Genomic DNA, 17736 nt, shown 5'->3' on the forward strand with positions numbered 1-17736 from the left:
CTTCCTCAGCACAACTTAGGCAGCACGCAGGCAGCCTCCCCGGAGGGGCTCGCCCCACAGCACTCATGCGTGCCTGGACCCATGGTGGCACGGACCCAGCTCAGCCCCGCAGCATGGCTCAGTGCCGCAGGGACCCACCATCCTCCAGCCAAGGCACCTTTCTAAGCACTGCATGGATCCCCAGCTCAATTTAATGATATTTCTTGCCTTGGTGAGTCCTAAAGCATTGCCAGAAGGGAGCAGAGGGTCCACAGGAGCTTGGCAGGGGGGGTACAGGCTGTCAGGGATGCGGCTGCCACAGCACCCTGGGCATTTCTGCCCTCACCCATCACTTCTGCCCAGCAGCGCCAGCTGAGCTGAGCCCCCGATGCAAAGCTGCCTTGCAGAGAGCAGGGAGGTGTGGGCTCGGGGTTAACTGAGGACAGCTCAGCTTTCTTCTTTAGCTCTGTGGGTTAAAAAACACCTGCTCCCGTGGCTTGATGAGGCCAGATGCGCTGGCATCTAGGAGGTGGTGGTGGATGCCCCACCATCGGCTTTGCCCGTTTGAGAGCCCAGGCAATGTGTGGCCCTTGCCATGGGGTCTGCACCCTTGGCCATCTCCAGCAGCGTTGCCCTCGCCCTGCCGGTTGCCAGCTCTTGGTGCGTGAGCCCACCAGGCTCTCCTGGGTGCTCCTGTCCTCCCTCTTGCCAGCTCTGTCCCACATCCATCTCCTCCTTTCCTGGAGCCAGGACAGACCGAGTCTTACCCTGGCCCCAGCCTCTTCCCCATAGCAAAAATTCAGATATGCTAACAGCTCTATTGAGCCTCAAGCTGGCCATGCAAGATATGGAGTTTATTATGAGACAACTTCAGTCAAAATGAGCTTTTCCCTTCAACTCATCCCAGATTTACAATCCTGGCATGCACAATCCCATGCAGCCCAAGCAGACTTCACCCCCGTTGTTACTCACACCAGCATGCCTCTGGAGTATCGTGCACGCTAAATAACATCGCTTTCCTTCTCATTTTCCATGAGCACAACTGGAGCCCTGGCATTGCAGTCAAAGGAAAGCCTTGTAAAACAAGGCTTCTCATAAATGTCAGCCAGTTACTACCATGGCAATAAATTATAAATTGTCTTCTTACAAGAGTTTCCTCTGGTAAGTAATGTTATGCAAAATATGGCTTCTTATATTACTTGGTGAATGAGATTTTTCTCTATGAAGTCTGTATTAAACAGCTTTCAGCTCAGTTCTGAAGCTATGCCAGAGGCCTGCAGAAGGGCTTTGCAATCGTTTGCCCTGCTTGGTGTGAGTCGTGTTCACATGGGTGCAGGGAACCACCAGCTTTCTTTGCTGGGCTTCCCCTGCAGATGAAGCTCCGAATGCCTGAGCTCTGCTTCGCCATCTCTCTCATCCTCTTACTGTCACATATCTGTTGCATCCCCAAGATGGTGAGTATGCACTGAGATTCCAGTTTTAATATGAGTTTACCCAAGGCAGGAGATAAAGCAGTGAGTTTATCATGGCAGTAACGTGCGATGGCAGGGATGGAAAATCAGTCCAGCTCTTGCGTGTTATGCTCCATTGGTTATATCAAAGTTGAAACGAGAATAAAAGAACGTGAAAGGGGGCAGAGGGAAAACTTGCGGAGATGTTTGACTTTGTGCTCTAGTGTTTCAGCAAAGTGCTTGCTTTCTGTGTGGAGCTTCTTTAGCTCTCCACACTTTTCTAACCCGGAGTTTCGTATCTCCTTAGGGCTTTCATGGCTTAAAGAAATCCCAAATGCAAACAGCTGGTAACATGAAGTATCTGAATAAAGCGAAGCTCTGAAATGCAGCACATCTGGTCTAATTGCAAGGCACTTCATGACCATCGCTTGCAGGAGAGGAGGGAGGAGGAGCGAAAGGAGGGAAAGCACATTGCTTTCAGATCAGCTTGTCCCCAGCAGTTCTGTCCATCAGCAAAGTGGCTGTCAAAGACCATGATCGTTTTTATAGTTTGGTCACACAGTGTGTGAGCACACAGCAAGGCAGAGGCTTTATTTCTTCAGTGCCACCTTGTTTCTGTGCTTCTCAGTGGTTTGAAGGTTCATGCTACAGGCTAATGACCCCAGCTGGTGGCCTGCAGGCTGTTTCCACCAAGGCATTTCTGCACAAGAAAGGGTGAAGAGCTGCTCCAGGAGCTGAAGAGGATGCACCAGCCACTGCACAGCCTCGGGGCGAGAAAGACACCCAGCACAGGTACCAACACAGACAGTGAAGGAGCTTCTGTTTTTGTCTTGGCTGATACCTTGAAGCTCAGAAGGACTGGCTGGAGATCTGCCACAGTATGTCCTTCTGTAGCCAGGATGCCCAGCCATGGGGCTTTTCACTTCCCTTTGAAAGAAATGATGCTTTCCAAGACAAAAGAAGAGAAGGTGGAAGACAGACTTCCTCCTTGATATAAGATAAACTGTGCTGGTCTTTCCCTCCTTTCTGTTTTATTATTCCGCCAGGTGTCTGAAGCCCACACTATGTGCTTTTTTGCATCAGATCAATAGAAACTCTGCTAGTTTGTCAGAGCAAGAAACGACAACGTTTCAAAGCACAGCAAGAAGGAACTGATTTAGCACAGTCTGTCTGCATGAAAGATGCCACTTCTGACGCTTTGCAAATTGGCTGATCTGCGCTATCCGCTGCGCTGCGATGGATGGAGCTGTGGCTGGCTCTAGGGGGACAAGTCAAGGAACCCCTTCTGCTTCTCTGTGTAACCAGAGAAGGGAAATCAACATCAAAGCCCTGTAGATGGGAATGTAGGAGCAGGAGGTCACTAAGCATGAGCTGAGCAGCACCAGAGTTTGGATGGAGGAAGACTACAGGGAGTGAATCGAGATTCTCCACTCCCAAGGCTCTCACCCAGAGAAGGATGGGCTAAAGGCACAAAGGCACAGCTTTCTCTTCACCATGGAAAAGCGAAATCCCAGCAAAGAGACAAGAAGCAATGGTTGAGCAGAGCTGTGGACAGAAGAGAAGGACACTTGATGTGGCAGGGAAGTGGGGGAGTTTGCTCCTGGTCAAATCCTGCATTTCACTGTGAGCTCAGGGAGTGAGTTTTCCTTCTGGAGGGCAAGAGCCCTCTACCCTAACTCCAGAAAGTAAAAAGTCGAGTGTCTAGTTCAGCCTGACAGTCAAGATGCCCTTGATGCTCAAAGCAGAGAGAACTTTCAGACATTTCAAGTTAGGTGAGACAATTCCCAGGTGAGCTCCACGGTTGTGCTGGCTGCTTGCACATGGTTTGTCCCATACCTGGAGCTCAGCTCTAGTGCTCAGCCCAGGAGAGCCTTCCAACAGCCAAGGGTGCTGTATCCACATCAACCCCCAAATTTCCGATGCTTCTCAAGACGTGCGAAGAGATGGGACCATGTTACACACTCCTGAGTGCTCACAGTTCATCCATATGGCAGCGAGCTGCACACGCTGGGTGTGAATATGGGCCACATGAATTTCATGGGCCAGACTTATCACAAACTCAGATGGAAATTATGTGCCAAAATACAGAACAGATTTTTTTTTTCAAAACAGCTCAGTACATCACATTTTTCTGAAAATCTGCCACTTCTTTTAGTGCCTGCACATGCGGCATGACCCCTGAGCACTTGAAGAGCTAAACATGAGCGCTTTTGAAAAGCGCTGTCATTTATGTACATGAGTGTGCAAAGACTAGGGATAATATATCTCCAACACACAAACACAGATGGTGCTTGTAAGGCACATGAATGTCTGAAGCGATGTGTTTGTGTGGGTGAGGTGCTGGATTAGTGTGCAGGAGAGCTGATCATACAGGAGGCATGTGTGCTTTCTCTGCTCCTTGGCTTTTGCACCTTGAGGATGGGAAAATTGATGCTGACCTCTTTGAGATTCCATCAGTGACAACAAGACCTGACATACACGCTTGTTCACTCCAGTAAAGGGATGCTACAGAAAGGAAATATCTCTCGTGGTTACTCATGGGATCTTCCGGATCGTAGCTGTTTTTCTCAAGGAAAGGACGTTTTAGTTACCTTTATCACAAGACTTGAAATCTCCTTTGGAGGCTCCTACCCAAATATTTACACAACGGTTTTCCTAGGGAAGGCAGGCTGGCGGTTGTTTTGCTCTGCGGCATGAACTGCTCTGGCGACTGCCCTCCTCTCTATTCATCTTCGCTGTAACTCCAAATATTGTCGCGGAGCATCCTATAAACTGTCTGTGACACAGCCCGAAAACCCACCACGCTCAGCTAATCCCCATGTGCCCATCCCTTCGTCGCTAAATTATCAGCAACTGCCCACAGAACTGCTCCATCCAACACAAACAGCGATGGGAGGAAACAGCTCCAAAGGGAACCTTTCCCTTTCAAAAATGAAAAAAACCCTTCTGGTGAAAGCGCCGTCACACTAAATAACTCAAAGGCACCAAATGCAAATGCTATTTACAATGGCAGTTCTATAAATATCCGTGGCACATTTCATTAGCCAGTGACTGCAGAAATAAAGAGGAATACGGTGTATTCTTCCATGACTCAAATCAGAAATTATAATAGGAGGCAGAATATTTCCTAAACGCTCACTGCCTGTATGGGAGGCAATTACTGTGCTGAATACACAAAAATCTGTGTCGCTTTGCCCGCTGTTTGGACAGACCCGCTGAAAGGAGACAGGAAGAGATGACAGCCCACTGATTACAATAAACTGTTAGATTAAACGTCCTGCTCCCACTTGACCACTTCTTACTGCCTTCTCATCCTGGCAACTCCTAAGCTTGTAGGGAGAGAGACGGAGGAAAAGCAGTGTGTTTTTGATGTCTGCGTGGTTTATTTTGTGCATGTGGCAGCACTTCACTTTGCTGAATCGGGGCCGGTCTCGCAAACGGCTGTCTGTCACGCTGACCAGCACTGTCTCTTGGCTTGCCTGCATCCATCTGTCATCTCCTGTCCTACACTCACACTTCAAGATCCTGGAGGAAGGACTATCTTTCTTTTCTATGCCATGTGTTTGCAGAGCATCCTCCCCAGTTGCTGGTCTGCAGCAGCATCTAATATATATAATATTCCAGGTTCAATGCCCTCATGCACACTCACTTCTCCTGCCCTTCCCCTTCCCCAGAAAGGGCCGTATTCAGGCAGGTTGGCTTCCACCTGAGCCTCGGTGCCTCGAAGTTCTGAGGATGGGGAGACAGTCAGGAGAAACTTATTTCTGAATATGGTCTTCATTTCTACCATTTATTTCCATGAGCCTTTTCTGAATTGGTAGTGGAAAGTCTGGTTTGTAATTATTTTTTCAAGAGGGAGAAAAATGATTTTAATTTGGCACAAGGCTCCTGGCATAGGAAGTCTATATAGCCTGCCCAGCCTGTAAAGGTCAGCAACACAGTACATTACATGGGCTGAACTTTCTGAAAAAATCCAATACAGAAGTAGAAATGTTTCTCACTACAATGTGTAGGAACCCATTACACAACACTTCTGCCATTCAAATTTGTTCACGTGATAATTTTTTTAGTTAAAAAGGCTGTTTGGTGCTCTGGAGCAGGAGACATTAGTTGTAAGTCAGTTTTTTTTCCCTAGGAAGGGTATCCCAGCCATATCCTCAGGCATCTGCCATCTTCTACTTCTGTAGGAAAACTAAGATGTCGCATATTCAAAGAAACAGGAGCATCCTTTTTAGGAAGGCAACTTGGTGGCAAATGGAGCTTTGGAGCCAAAAGCATGGGCCCGGGAAAGATCCTGTAGATGAGGATAATGGCGATGTGAAGAAAAGTAGCCGATGGCTGATTCGTAACCAGACACCAGCTTCTAATGCAGCGTGAGCTTCCTTGGTACAGAAGTGCTCTGAGGCTCTGTGAAATACATGCATGGTCCATACTTGGATTGAATGGCCAGAAAATATACGCCGACGATGATGCAGCATCTCCTACAGGTTTGGTAGGACCAGAGGAAGGTATCATGTGCCAGGCCTTTGGCTTTCCCTGAAAGCCTCTTTATCCCACCCCTTGAAAAATCAATGTCCTTACCAGGGACTAGGGAATGGAGATGAAATTGCTGAAACCATGGTTACAGATACAGTTCTTAAAAACCGCTCCTATCCTGCAGGAAAGGAGTGCTGCTGTGCCTTGGAGGAGCTTGACATTACCCATGGCATAGGGGATCTGCACAGGGGATGTGTTTAAGAGGGGTTTTGTCAAGTGTTGCGTTCATTTCTGCAAACGCTCATTTGCCAGAAGAAGAGGAAAAAACCAGCTTCAGTAATTATAAAGCAAGAGTCCTCCTTGGGAAAGGAGGTGGGATGGTGTCGGCCACAGTGTCACCCCGGTGGAAACACGCCGCGAAAGGCGTGACCCAGCCATTGTGTGGATGCCGACAGGGAGCGATGGGAGAAAAATTAAGGCGAGCTAAAGGCTGAGTGACCTGGTGACTTCCCTGTTTTGTCTTGAGAGCTGACAAAAGAATTCCTGGCCTGCCCAGGGACTCCTCGCTTCCTCCGCGCAGTGCTTTTCAGCCTTGCTCGGGCTCCTGCATCACCCGGGGACATCTGCACAGGTTATTTCTCACGCTTCCTCTAAACAGCACTCAGCAAAAATGCTCTGATTCAGCAAAGCACATAGCCGTGTCCATAAATCCCTTTTATTTCACTGTGACATAAGCAAGTGTTTAAGTGGCTTACTGTATCAGGGCTGAAATGAAAAACCGTCTCCTACGGTCCTTAAGTCCATTTACAACATCAAGCAATAACTCTCAGGCGAACTTTAAAGCCAGCAATGCTGCACCGTAACCTCAAAACACTTGGTGCCTGAGCCACGTAGTTAGAATTAAATCTAATTCTGATGCCGCATTTTAAACCAACCAGTGTATTACCTGGCAGACGCCTAAATCACCGCTCTGAGAGCAGCCAGCCTCAGAGGCCTGATTTCAGTTATATCCTGAGATAAGAAAGTCCTTTCCTGGACAGGCTGGCTTCCTCACTAGAATGGAGGTTGTGCTGGTTTATGTCACGTATTGTTTTCTTTCTTAAAAATAATACAGATCTAAATCTTTTCAAATACAAAGGGAAGCAGAACATCTCAGGCCCTCCCTGCTTTCTGAAGTTGATGCAGGAGGAGAGGGCAATCCCAATACATACTTTTTACTACCTTTTGACTCTTTTGCCCTCATAACTTTTTCCATTCCCTTCCCTGCCTAGAAAAAAAAACAGTTGCCGGCTTAAAAACATATCAGCATCCAGGCATTATCCCCACTATTTACAAGGCAGGATTGGAGAGTGTAGGAGCTTTGAGATGGTTGGTCAGAACATCCTCTGAGCTCTGAAGCTGAGGCTGACCGCAGGGAGTTGGCACAGTTTTCAGTATTATTTATTATTTTTAGTCTAGAGGATTCACTGGCCACAGATGTCTTAAACCGTACAGATTTGCAACCCCTTCTGCAGTCAGGAAAAGTGTGTCTTGATAGACCTTGACTCAGCTGGTCAGTTGTGCAGGTGGTTCAACGTGGACACCTGCTTTGGGTCAATGTTTTTGGGTCAAGAACAAGCAGGGCTCTTAAAACCTTGCTTCAAACCGAATTCCTGTAGCTACCTCCTCCTCTTTTACCTGGGAAGCCTGTGTTGCTCCTACAACCTTCCTGCACGTGCAGCATCCTGGCTGCGCCCAGCGATGGGTAAAAGGGCTGCGTGGGGAATAAATAATAAGTAAATAATTGTGCAATCGAGGCAGCCCAGCTGCTCCTCCTCCCGCCAGCTCAGGTCTCTTCCCTGCGGCCAGCGCTTTCATGCAGATGAGTTTTAAATGAGTCAGGGGACGGGATTTCCATCCTCTCCTGCTGGACTTTCCTGCGCAACCTCATAGACCTGGTAGACCAGCTCCTGCCTAGAGCCGACCACAAGTCCCAGTGAGAGAGGAGAGCCGCAGTGCTGCTCAGCCGTTCGTGACTCCTCATGGAGCAGACACCAAGCTGTTTGCACTGAGCATTAAGGAGCATCTTTAGGTGTGATGAAACTGCTTGATCCATGTGAAACCATTGCAACTGGAGGGTCGCATCCTACGGGAAGTGGAAGGTGAGTGGCTAGGGCAGCCTACGGCCTCATCCCACCTTACGGACCTTGGGACTATTCATCCATACTATGCTATTCATCTGTATGCCAAAGTAATGCCCAAAGGCTGAAAAAGTGCCACTATCACCAAAAAGCAGAGCAAAAATTAAGACCCCTCACGCCTATGTTAATAAGAAAGGTAGACAATCTTCCTTGCTGCAGGCCCCCCAGTTAACACCCAAGATAACTTCTCTTGACCTAACTCAGCTCAGGTAAACTGTATGAAGAACATCTTTATTTTGTGAGCTTTTCTTCCCCCCACCCAGGATAATAATCACTTTAAGGCAAGTTCTGTAGTTTTATCCCATGTTTGCACATTATATACAAGGGCCGTGACCCAACATTTGTCTCTAATGCAGCCCAAAGAATAAATACCAATGGCAGAACTAAAACAGGATGCTCAGAGGGAAAGAGGATGAAGGATCTCTGGCATCTTTGCACAAGGACAAGCAGTGTCATCCTGGGACAGCTGCTTCATCAGCTTTTGAGCATAGCTGTGCTTCAAGAAAACCATGATATGTCCTGGGAGAAGTCTTGCTTCCCCTGGAAGAGCTCCGTATTCACTCTGTTCACTGTGCACAAAGGACAGAGCATGGTCTAAGGGAAAAGGATCTAAATTATCTACCAGGACAATCCTTTACCAGTAATGGACTCCACAGCCTTTTATAACTCACATGAACCTCTCTTTGGGGACACTTGGTCACCTTCTGGTTCATTCCCTACTGTGAACTGCGGCAAGCACCGTGAGTCATCATCATGACAACGACCGTGTGGCACTAAAGTACATAGTAATAGCTTATTATTACTATTTTTTCCAAAGATTTTAGAATGTCTGTTAATCTTTCCTACATCTGACTTTTAATTCCTTGTAAACATACATAAAAATGTAATTTTTTGTACAGTTTCACATGGCATATTTTCAGCAAACTGTTCCAGATATCACTCGTTTGGGCATGCAGACCAGGTGGTAATTACATGAGAGCATCCAAGTCTTCTGGGAAAACATTTACAGGAGGTTTGGTTTAGTTATAGAGGAGAACAGGACGATTTATTTGCTACTGAAACTAGTGTGATTTGCTGGAGAAAAAAAAATCAATGTAGGTTCATAGGAAGATGACCAAAGTGACCCAAGGCAGTGGAAGCAGTAATATGTGTGAAATATTTTTAAAGGACAAATTAAGATTTAAGGCTCAAAGTGTCCTTTTAGCACTTGTTGAGTGTTTTGTACCTACTGTATCACTAAGGATTCAGAGGTGTGAGCGGTGATCGCCCTGATCAATGGAGCCAAGGCACTGGGCAGTGCATCACTCAGATATTCTGCAACAGAGCGGGTCAATAGATAGCACTGAGCAGTGTAATATATAACACATAATAGAAAACAACAAATGACTTGCAAAAGTCATTCCAGATGTGAAAAAAAAAGTAAAATGTTCATCTGTACACAGAAGTGTTGATTTTTTCTTGTTTTGAATAACACTCTAAGAACTGATATGCTTCCAGCGGAAAAATATGTCACTGGGTTGTTTCCAGCCACTGCTAATCAGTGAGTTTGACATAAATTTGATGTCGAGAGCCAGGACTGTGGCTGGTGCCCAGGCTGGGCAGCCGCCAGCGGTTCTGCCTGAGCTGCAGCAGCTGACGGGCTCGGTGCTGGGTGGACATCATCCCCCAACAGGGTTTCACAGGAAGGACAGGACGAGATGCAGAGCACATTCGGATGACGAGCAGCTGACTCATCCTCAGAGATGCAGGTGTTTTTAGAAACAGGTCCTGCAAAAGTCTGGTTTGACCATTTCTGTTCCTGCTTTGTTCGGGAGCACACCCCATGCTGAGCAGGGCAGAGCTGGGACTACAGGACTGGGACATCTCCCATGGGCTCTGCCTGCACACCTAGATGGGTGAGGAGCACGAAGGCATCCTACCTGCCTTCCCTTGTCCTGATAGCTTCTGATGCTGAGCACCTGCGTGTCTGGTGAGGACTAGAGCTAAGACTAGCCCCACCCTGAGCTCAAGCAGGGAAAGCTGCCTCCAGGACACATAGCCTGCACTTTTATACTCCCATTCATCTTCTGAGTAATGCCAGGATTTTGCATCGCCTGTACTGAGAATGCTTTGGCTATTGGTGCAGCAAGACCGCATCAAGACACCTCACAACATAATAAATATGGACGTCCTGTAACCTCTGCACAGGAGGAACCTGGAATAAATGCCTTGGCTTGAGCCTATCTTTGTACCAGCCGCCTCTGTCTCTTAAGAGCCAGGGAAGGATGTTCCTTTCTGGAAGAAAACACAGCAGCTCTCTAATACCGTGCAGAATCGATGCAGAAGAGTTAAGGATGGGAAGCAAAGAGGGAACAGCCTGATGCAATGTCTGCAAACTCAGCGGCTGGATCTGATACCCCTGAGCCCTACGCTCCCAGGATTCAATACTCATTTTGGAGCAGCCTTCTGCCACATACGCAATTGGCTGTGCCTGCAAGAGAGGACTGAGAAAGCAAGGACACAGCCCTTCACCTTTACATTTGCAGATTCTCCCAGAATTGCCATCGGCATTCCCAGAGCATCTCAGAAAGCATCTTCCACAGTGCAATGCAGAGGCAAAGCAGACTCAGTGCTTCCCTCCAGCTCTCCCTGATCTTGGTGAGGAACAAGTCTCCTTCCTCCCATCCCCACCACCTCCTGCAGCGCAAGCCCAGGTGACACCTTTGGTGGCTGTATCACCACCCCCAACAGGGCTGCAAAGCACCCCAGGGAGCCCAGGCCACTTCAGACAGTGCTTTTTGTTCCAGTTTTTTGGTCTTTCCAGATCAGAATTGCAGAAGGCAGTGGAAGTTACCTTCCAAATTTATTTTTCAGCTTGCTTCCACACTGCGGGGTGTGCAAAAAGCAAGCTTTGTATCTGAGTATACATTCCCTAAATCATCCGTGTCCCCTTGAGTGCCCCATTTCACTGGGAAATGAGTGTCTGGTGGGACAAGCACACACGTGGCAGCCACGTGTTGAGATGATGGGCATCTTCACAAAACCCTAGCTGGGGATAGCCAGGAGAGATACCGTCCGTGCAGAGCAAGGACAAAACTGATTTTTAAAGGTGGAAAGAGCTCAGTCCACACTCCCCTCTTTAGGACAGGTGCCATGTTTCAGCTTCAGATTTTGTGCTGTCTTTCCAAGCTGCTCACTTGATGCAGCAGCTTTCCACCCCTGGTTTGTCCTGCATAAACCCGCCGGGAAAGCAGCAGGGTCAGCCTGTGACTGCTCTGCTATCTGCAAAATGCTTCCCAGCACAAAATATTTCAGCTCAGATGGACGGGATGCCAACAGCGCTTGCAGCGTGTGTGGTACAGCTGCAGCCACGTTCGATCCCACGCGGTCAGGAAACCCAAACAAAGGTGGATTTATTTTGGTTGGGAGATCTGGGAACTTCTAAGAAGAAAAAAAATATAACCTAAACACAGAGCCTGACCCTTGTGGGTTGGCAAGCCCAACAGCCATTGTCAAAATGTTATGTGTTACACGTGGAAGTGTACGCACAAAGGATTTCTGTAGCCAAAATGGGAATATCAACTTCTTTTTGGTTTGCAGCTTTCTGGGAGATTTTCAGTGGACCCTTTTACAGTCAACTGAAGTAAAAAAGGGTCAACTTGCCTCCCTTTTTTTCTGCTCTCAAGGACTTTTCCCAAAGATTACCACACTAGGTCACCACACCACAGCCCATCAGTGCAGATAGAGGGTGAAAAGGGCATTTTGCTACCCACTACTGATCTTTTCTTGAGGGTGGGACCCAGCAGCTGTCTAACACCATGTGAAAATATCACACAGCAGCTCAGGACAAGAGCAGAAGGATGGTGTATCTGCTAGGAAAGGAGCCAGAAGGGTTGTGAACAAGAACATCATTAACTGCACTGGAAACCAGATGGTCCCTGCTCCTCTGGCCTCCTTTGTGCTTTAAGGCTTGGCAAAGGCTGAAGTCCCACCCCACCCCACGGAGAAGCACCCAGGGTATCTGACCCATGCATGGAGCTGCAGAGAGGTATAACACAACCGCGAAGCAGGGACACATTGGGAGGTGGAGGTACATCAGGCTCTTTTCTTCTACTTATTTTGGCAGGCAGCCTACTAGAGCCAGATGTAGGCAAGGAATAAACCTCCAGGCTCCCATCGACCTGCAAGTAGGTGGGGTGCAAAGGTGACCTGGAGCAGCGGGAGGCACTATCAAGCCCTATGTGTTCGTGATTCATCAACATGAAAGTGTTCCCAGAAACTCAAAGCTGATCAAACGTCTGTCTGGGGCCTCTTCTCAGTGTCAGATCAGAGAGAAAACCAGTCAAAGTCTTTTTTGGTCCTTAATGGGATTCATCTCCGGAGCAGAAGACAGGAGCTCCAAATCATTGTGCAGCCTCAGAAAATAGTTTGTGGCTTTCTAGGAAATGGCACATATTAAGATTTACAGGAGAGATGGGGATAAAGTTGTTAAAAGTCTGGGAAAACGAGAAAGATCAGGGGATGCCATCAGCTGCAGTGGCTCCCAAGGCCACGCTGGGCAATCCATTGCTGGCTTAGGGACCTGTATGACCTGAGAGAGGCTGGGACAACTGGGATTTGGAGCTGGAGGAGGCTTGCAAGCAATTCAACCTCAGCTTAACCTTGTCAGACCTTGCTGGCTGCTGGGCTGCTGTGCTCTGCTTGCACTGGGGCTGCAGGGCTATCTGTACCTCCAGGCACTGGAAGGAGCGAGCCAGCAAGGATGCCTGGAGATTGGCACTGCCGAGTGACCTTGGGATTCAGCTTGTAAACCCAAGCACACCTCATCCTGCGATGAAGCATGGGGACCCTGGGGAGCCACCATCACCTACTCTTACAGCTCACCCGGCAGCACTGCCTCCCCCAGCTCCCCAAGACATGGGGCATTTGTGGGATGCCTCCCAGCTAGATGGAGATTTTGGGTGCAGCTCAGAGGCACAGGAACACTGACTGCCTCAAACCTAGAGTGTTTTGAATGAAAGACACCCAAGGTCCCTGAGAGCTGAGCGTGAGCGTGGCCCTATACCTGACAGCAGCCTTTTCTTGTCCCCGCGATCCAGCCTGCTCCTGCTTAGCTCATGAGAAGTGGGTCACACAATGCCTTAGTGAATCTTCAGGGGATAACACTTAGCCCTGACCCCAAATTTGGTTGGTGTTGGATCAACACACTCCTTTTATACCTTCCCTGTGTGTCTCACCCTTCTTGCAATGCATGACCCTTCCTTCTTCTTCACAGTCCTATCAGATTGGGACTTGAGATTTCATTCACTCCCAAGCCCCTTTCAAATTCTCCCTAATACAGCTTTTTCTCCCTCATCCATACCATGCAGTTTTACTTTGCCTTTGCTGTCTGTTAAGCTGCATTCAAACCTTCTGCTGTTATTCATACAGCAAGCAACGGTAGCAACAAAGGGGATATGCATGACTGTAATTACCTGTGATACACGGAACTAGACTGCGTGACTTGGGAAGTCTTTCCCAGTCTTATGTCCCTACTAACAACACAGAACCCACTAACCGAAGCTCTTGACTTTGCTAAACAACTTGACACAATTTCTACAGAAGATGCTCTCTGCACCAAGTGATGCTGCATTGCTGTATGGCCCTGAGTGACCCAATGCTGTGCCCACAGGTATCATCAAATACCGACTTGCATTTTTAATGCAATAATCAGTTCAGATGCATGGCACCAGGACCACTAGAAACCATCTACCAGGAGAAATGGGTAGCTTGCCCCAAAGGGTTGCGAGTGGCTCACTAGTGTAACTATACTCAAATAACGGCAAAGATCCCATACTTCCAGCATGGATGTTTAAAACAAAAAATACGCCTAAGAACAAAATGTTTATTTGACATTTGCATAAATCCACATGCTATGCCCCACTGGCGCAGTTAGCCCCACTGTGGGAACTGATTTGGACGGGGCCACTCACAGCGCGAGGGATGACCAACGCTGACTCCTGTCATCCCCTTCAGCCTGCTTGGTCCTCAGAGAAACACCGCTGACCTAAGCAGCTGCGCGAGGTGGTGCTGAGCTGCAGACCCTTCAAATTATCCCCTCTCATTAAAAGAAGAGACGTCTCCTTAGCTCCCCACGGCTTCTGCCACAGACCCCCTCGCTCAGCGGCACGGCTGGGCTGCGGAAATCGCCCCACGAGCAGCTCTCCCTCCTGCAGCACGTGGCACATCCCTGCCTGACACCAGTACTTAAAACCTCCTTAAAAAGATTAATATTTGGAAGAGGACAAGCTACCGGTCACTTGTGCCAGGAAGGTCAAGACAAGCAGGTCTGAGCCACCAAGCCGAGCTGGTGCACCATCGCCCGGCCAGGGTTAGCATCATGGGTTCAAGTAGTGTGCAGGCAGCCATGCAGGCAGCAGCCCTCCTGCCGGGCCCTCTGCCATCGCCGCAAGGAGAAAGGGGATCAAGCCGATAGTTTTAGCTCCATCGAGATCTGCCTGGTGCCTGGCAGGCAACTCTAGGCAGGGAAAATGGCACAGACACCCACGCCGGTGATGGCGCCCCTCCATGCATGGATGGGGGATGCTTATAAGACCCCGGGGACAAATCTAGAGGGAGCCAAGTCCAAGACACCCCAACGTCCAGCTGGCGCTGGGCCAGGCTGGGATTCAGCCTCCCTGGATACCCGAGGCACCAGGAAAGCCCAGCTCAGCCGTGCCGTGAAGTGCGGCGCGCAGGCACAGGCACCACACCCCCTTCCCGGCAGAAAGGGCGAGCGGTGCCGGGGTTCTTGTTCAGGACAATGTTTTAAAATCCCAAACCAAACCAACAAGCTGGGAGTTCAGCTTTCCCCGCGACCTGGCTTGCCTGGAAGAGGAGATTTGCTAGCTCACTCCCGCATCTGTGTGTTGTATTGCTAAACCGCTGCCAGGGCTATTATTAGAAACAATTGTCTCTCCTGGAAATTTTATATAGAGGCTTGAAACAACTTTTCTCATGCCCTCCCCAGCAGCGAGCGGGCTAACAATGCGGCCGAGAAACCCTCCTTACGCGGAGCATGTCTGCAAGGCATGCAGATACACCCAGACAGGCACAGTTTGGAAACAGAGCTATTTATTTGTCTTTTCTAGCCCTGGATCTGGAGCAACTTTTCTGCCCCTAATTTAGGAAAAGGTGCGATAGGGGAAAGGAAGAAGAGATCAGGGGCTTTACCCCTTGCAAAGCCCCCAGCTCTGCATTAAACTTGCTGCAGCCATTTGGAAAGGGAAGGAGCAGTCCATCTTAGCAGTCAGTGGGGACAGGCATCCAGATTGCTGGGGAGGGGGGGGGAAGAAATCACAGCACCAGCTTCTCTCCCCCACACCCTCTCCTTCCTTCTAGTGCAAAAAAACCCAGCCGCCGAGCTCGTCTCCCTTACTCGCCCACCAAATTCAGGATTTTGGGGTGGGTTTCTTTTTTTGGGGGGGGGAAAGGATGGAGAAAGCAGATGCTGCCCACATTTCTCTCTGTTTGAGATAAATGGAGGGAGGGGGGCGTGGAGCAACCCTCAGACTGCGGCTGGGCTTTCCCCGCGGGGCCGGGGCTGGAAGGGGAGCCCCGGCCCGCCTCGCCTCCCCTCCTCAGACAAAGACCCCGTTACCTTCTCCCGCTCCCCCGGCGGCTCCGGCGGTCCCTCAGCTCCGAGCCCGGGGCCAGAGCATCCCCGCTGCACCAGCGTCGGCAGGCCGCGGCTCTACCGCACCGCATCCATCGCCGCCTCTCCGCGGTGGGATGCGCGGGGCCGGCCCGGCCCTTCCCTCCGGTCCCCTCCGCTCCCGGCGGGCTCCCCGGGCGGTCCTAGGGCGGTCCCATGCTCCGTGCCGGTTCCGTAACCCTCCTTTTCCCCCTTCTTCTTCCCTTTCCCCGCCTGCCGGCCCCCGGCGCCCGGCTCCTGCGCGGCCGCCGCCGCGCTGCGAGGCTGGAGGCTGGAGCCGGGGAGGGAGGAGGAGGAGGAGGAGGAGGGGGAGGAAGGAGGAGGAGGGAGGAGGGCAGCGAGTAGCAGTTGGCGCTGGGTCATGTGAAACAGATGAACCCGGCTCGGCCCTGCCAACATCTGGGCTCCCCCTCGCCTCTGGGAGGAGGATGAAGGGATGGAAGGACGGAGGGAGGAAGGGTGCAAGGATGGGGGCATTCATCCCCGCCCCCGCCCCACGCGTGCACACCTTGAAATGGTAATGGAGAGGGGTGAGGGCAGCGGGGATGCTTGCTCGGAGTGCTCCGGCGGGGAGGAAGAGGAGGGCAGCGAGGGCCCTGGGCACCCATGGGGCTGGGCAGGAAAGGCAGCTCCTGCTGGGGGCACCTTCATTTCCCCCAACTGGGAGAAGGGTGCAACTTGTGATGGTGTAAAAGTGCACCCACCAGCAGAGGATGCTGCCCGGGAATAAAGTGTCTTTACAGACTGCACTAGCTGTGGCCCTGGTGCAAGGGTATTGCTATTAAATAATTACATCAGTCAAGAAGGACAATGTGTGTGAGCCTCCAAAAAGTGCTGATTTTTTGGTTTAAACAAGCACAGTGCGAAGCACCCACACTACAACGCCCGCAGTTAGAGCTCTGACTTACTGCCGCTGCTTTGCCTCCCCATCAGCATTTTCTTTCTGGGACTGGGCTTATTCCCACCAGGTAAAACCCTGAGGCTGCCGTTGTGCCATGCTCTGGCACAGGCTGGCCGGGAAGAGGTCTGCTTTGGGAGGGGAGGTGTGGAGGAGACCCCTTTTCTTCATTTGTTTTCAGTTGGCATTTATGCCACCGCTAGGATGCTCACCGCGAGGATGGAGCTGGGGCTTACATGGGAAATAGGAAATTTCCTCTTTGCCCTGTAGGAAGATGACAAAGTTGCTCTCCCAGCATGGTGGTGGTGAGGAGCTGGATAACTGATTTTAGCTGGGGGTGCTCCCGGGTTTGATCTGCTGTCAGACTGAAAGCCAAGACCATGCCAGCATGGAGATGCCATGAGCCTTGATGTCCTCTCCTCTGCAACAGGCTTGGGAGGACAGTGGGATGCAAAGTGCTTTTGGGTGCAACAGGCAAAAACTAGAGCACGAGCATAGTTCCCTCTCCTGTCTTTAAGGGCACAGATATTATAATAACGGAGCTGCGCATGCAGCCACAGGCAGGCTCACCCGTTCAGCTCGCTTCACCCAAGGGGCTGGCTTTGATTAAGGAGATAAATATAGAGGCAGTTCTGGCCTCTGGCTGCCAAGGGTTAAGGGCACGTGGCTGAGGTGGCCCAACTCTGCTCTGGAGACAATCCCAAGGTCAGGACACAGTGGCAAGAAGCAGCGAAGGTACCCATCTCTGCTCCAGGAAAAGCAGGGGGACCACGGCTACATTGCAAGGGTGAAGACTGGGGTTTCCTGGGTTCATCTAATCCTCTTCTAGATCCGGCCACTGAAGTACCCCCAAGGGGCAAACCACCAAAACACAAACTGCAAAACCTCCTGGAATTTTAAACCCATAGTTTCAGAGAGGGGCAAAACTTCAAGTTGCCTCCTAAATTCTGTTTTGCCCTTTTCCTTCAATGGAGGTCACAACATATCTCAAGCAGGTTCTGCCATCTTCAGTGGTGGTGGCAAAGAAGATCATGTAAGCCTGAACCTCAGCAGTGGTTCAGCCCTGCTCCCGAACCCTGC

The 17736-nt window shown here is 50.1% G+C and overlaps 1 protein-coding gene across 5 annotated transcripts in view; it reads right to left on the bottom strand.

Annotated features, from left to right (window-relative positions):
• The window catches only part of FRMD4A (FERM domain containing 4A), a 386480-nt gene that overhangs the window by 136110 nt on the left and 232634 nt on the right, over positions 1-17736 (bottom strand). Inside the window, exon 1 of one of the 5 annotated variants that reach the window (XM_087764140.1) lies at positions 15705-15933. The exons of the other annotated variants lie outside the window; for them this stretch is intronic. The gene's annotated coding sequence lies outside the window, so the exon portion shown is untranslated. Of the gene's footprint in view, positions 1-15704; positions 15934-17736 lie in introns of those variants that run through there. 5 annotated transcript variants of the gene reach the window in all.

Source organism: Nipponia nippon, unplaced genomic scaffold (genome assembly GCF_047370975.1).
Source record: "Nipponia nippon isolate SJK-2023a ecotype South Korea unplaced genomic scaffold, ASM4737097v1 scaffold_3, whole genome shotgun sequence".
NCBI lineage: Eukaryota > Metazoa > Chordata > Aves > Pelecaniformes > Threskiornithidae > Nipponia > Nipponia nippon.